At 53.3% G+C, this 3,628-nt stretch overlaps 1 non-coding gene and 1 pseudogene across 1 annotated transcript; both read left to right on the forward strand.

Moving 5' to 3' along the window:
• Window positions 1-1,872: 1,872 nt before the first annotated feature.
• LOC146720203 (small subunit ribosomal RNA) lies at window positions 1,873-2,600 on the forward strand (annotated as a pseudogene; the record flags this gene model as incomplete).
• Window positions 2,601-3,417: 817 nt separating this feature from the next.
• On the forward strand, window positions 3,418-3,572 carry LOC146720204 (5.8S ribosomal RNA). Its single transcript, XR_014926171.1, has one exon. It is a non-coding gene; the product is annotated as a 5.8S ribosomal RNA (ribosomal RNA).
• Window positions 3,573-3,628: the final 56 nt, after the last annotated feature.

Raw genomic sequence — 3,628 nt, forward strand, 5'->3', positions numbered from 1 at the left:
ACAGATATCCGTGGTTAATTTAACGTGCGGTACCTGCTCAGAGAGCTTAATCACACGACCCCCATGGGTGCGGAATTGGGATAAGCCCAATCAGCTCGTTCCAGCAGGCCAGGAACTACCAGTAGCGCCTCCGAGTCTGTAGGACTCTTCGGCAACCCACCGGTTGGGTTGAGCGCCTGTCCAACGCTCTACCAGCTGTGCAGGACTGGTGCCCGAGCAGATACGCTGCTCACCCGTCGAGGCCCGAGAGCCCCTAACCAGCATGCGGCTTCAACCACTACCCCCACGAGTCCGACCTCAATTGCCGGGACGAAGGACGAATCCCCCTGGGCAACCCGACTCCCGTGGTACCAGTCAAGATCACTGGTTGGATCTTCGTGGCCGAGACCACTCCCAGCTTTCGGAGGCCTACACCTCCCAGGCAGTGGTCGGCCTATGTTCCTCGGGAACATCGGCTTCTCTTATCCTCCTTTCAGCATCGCCCTCCTTCTCTGAAATACAATCTTCGCATACACACCAACACTTTCATACCTTTCCTTACATTCCAACATGGGACTCACATCCACACTGCCATTCTCTCGCACAATCACACCCCACTCACTCAGGTTCCTCACATCACCATACATTGGACACTCAACCAACACATGCTTTTAATTCTCTCTCTCCGCTCCGCATGCACAGCTCTCACTCTCAGACAGACCACGCTTATACAGGAATTCATTCAAACTTCCATGCCCTGTCAGGATATAGCCCAGGCTCAAGCTAGGCTCGAACTCTCGGCACTCACCCGCGAACCTTACATTCTTTATAAATTCATGCGTCACTTTTCCTTTCTCGCACTTATTCCATCTATTCTGCCACATCTCATACAGCCTTTCACTCACCAATTCCATACATTCTTCCACACTTCTCTCTCGCAAGTCACTATCATTCACTACATCATACTCACTCATACTAATTCCATTTCTCACCTTAACGAAAGTTAGAGGTTCGAAGGCGATCAGATACCGCCCTAGTTCTAACCATAAACGATGCCAGCTAGCGATCCGCCGAAGTTCCTCCGATGAGGAACGGGTAACGGGGAATCAGGGTTCGATTCCGGAGAGGGAGCCTGAGAAACGGCTACCACATCCAAGGAAGGCAGCAGGCGCGCAAATTACCCACTCCCGGCACGGGGAGGTAGTGACGAAAAATAACGATACGGGACTCATCCGAGGCCCCGTAATCGGAATGAGTACACTTTAAATCCTTTAACGAGGATCCATTGGAGGGCAAGTCTGGTGCCAGCAGCCGCGGTAATTCCAGCTCCAATAGCGTATATTAAAGTTGTTGCGGTTAAAAAGCTCGTAGTTGAATCTGTGTCGCACACCGTCGGTTCACCGCTCGCGGTGTTTAACTGGCGTGATGTGGGACGTCCTACCGGTGGGCTTAGCCTCGCGAGGGGCGGCCCAACTAATATCCCGTCGCGGTGCTCTTTACTGAGTGTCGAGTCGGGCCGGTACGTTTACTTTGAACAAATTAGAGTGCTTAAAGCAGGCTACCTTCGCCTGAATACTGCGTGCATGGAATAATGGAATAGGACCTCGGATCTATTTTGTTGGTTTTCGGAACCCCGAGGTAATGATTAATAGGGACAGATGGGGGCATTCGTATTGCGACGTTAGAGGTGAAATTCTTGGATCGTCGCAAGACGGACAGAAGCGAAAGCATTTGCCAAAAATGTTTTCATTAATCAAGAACGAAAGTTAGAGGTTCGAAGGCGGTCAGATACCGCCCTAGTTCTAACCATAAACGATGCCAGCTAGCGATCCGCCAAAGTTCCTCCGATGACTCGGCGGGCAGCTTCCGGGAAACCAAAGCTTTTGGGTTCCGGGGGAAGTATGGTTGCAAAGCTGAAACTTAAAGGAATTGACGGAAGGGCACCACCAGGAGTGGAGCCTGCGGCTTAATTTGACTCAACACGGGAAACTTCACCAGGCCCAAACACCGGAAGGATTGACAGATTGATAGCTCTTTCTTGATTCGGTGGGTGGTGGTGCATGGCCGTTCTTAGTTGGTGGAGCGATTTGTCTGGTTAATTCCGATAACGAATGAGACTCTAGCCTGCTAAATAAGCGTACCTTATGGTATTGCGAAGGCCCCCGGCTTTGGCTGGCGGGTTTTTACTACCAACGTACAAACAAATCTTCTTAGAGGGACAGGCGGCTTCTAGCCGCACGAGATTGAGCAATAACAGGTCTGTGATGCCCTTAGATTTTCTGGGCCGCACGCGCGCTACGCTGAAGGAATCAGCGTGTGTTCCCTGGCCGAAAGGCCCGGGTAACCCGCTGAACCTCCTTCGTGCTAGGGATTGGGGCTTGCAATTGTTCCCCATGAACGAGGAATTCCCAGTAAGCGCGAGTCATAAGCTCGCGTTGATTACGTCCCTGCCCTTTGTACACACCGCCCGTCGCTACTACCGATTGAATGATTTAGTGAGGTCTTCGGACTGGTGCGCGGCAATGTCTCGGCATTGCCGATGTTGCCGGGAAGATGACCAAACTTGATCATTTAGAGGAAGTAAAAGTCGTAACAAGGTTTCCGTAGGGAACCTGCGGAAGGATCATTAACGTTCCGGAGGTCCTGCTCTGCGTCGAGAGTCCTCTCTTTTGGGAGAGACGCGCGCTCGCAGCAGTCGGCGACTGAATGGACGCGCTGAAAAGGCGCTCTCAGAGATAAAGAAAATAACGGATTTGACGGAATTTGTTGTTGTGTTTTGATATAACGACGGACGCCGTCGCGCCTCTCTGACCGAAAGTAGTCGGCAAGCAGAGCAGCGCGCCCGGCGGTGTTCGACGACGATTCGGAGCGAGACGCTTCGCGATCACGCTCGTGTGTGTGCCATTCTCCGGCCACACACACACACAGAGCGTCGATTCGGCGTTGAGCGCGAACCGGTGGTAACCTTTGCCCGCGCACGCGTGTGTGCAGCACCCACGACGTTCGTCGACGCGCGCCCTCCCCGTTGTCGCGGGGCAGCGGTCAGCGTGCCGAGAACACACGGTGTGCGACCGCGAGTGCCGAGCGAGAGGACCCCCATATATTATTATAATATATATATATAACACAGAGAAGGGATCGATGATATTTCGACCAATCTGTCAACTGTGTCGGTCCGACGGTTTCTTCAAAGAGCTTCCGCCCCGGCTCTCCCGTTGCGGGAGAGACGCTCCGAACGAGAAACACACAACTCTATCTTTGTGCCGTAGCCTTCCCTGGCGGGAAGCGGCGGTCCGCGCGCGTCCTTGGACGCGCGCGGACAGGCTGATCAAAGAGCCACCACGATTATTCTCTCTCTCTCTCTCTCGTCCGAGAGAAGAGACCACGATGGTTGAACGAGAAGCGCGTTTCTTCGCGAACGCAAAAATTTCGAACGATTACCCTGAACGGTGGATCACTTGGCTCGTGGGTCGATGAAGAACGCAGCTAATTGCGCGTCAACTTGTGAACTGCAGGACACATGAACATCGACATTTCGAACGCACATTGCGGTCCACGGATACAATTCCCGGACCACGCCTGGCTGAGGGTCGTTTTAGTACCCCTAAACTGCTTGCGCCCGAAAAGCGCGCACGGCCACGACGCGGGC

Source organism: Nylanderia fulva, unplaced genomic scaffold, assembly GCF_048542155.1.
Source record: "Nylanderia fulva isolate GAGA-0341 unplaced genomic scaffold, ASM4854215v1 Scaffold745, whole genome shotgun sequence".
Lineage (NCBI taxonomy): Eukaryota > Metazoa > Arthropoda > Insecta > Hymenoptera > Formicidae > Nylanderia > Nylanderia fulva.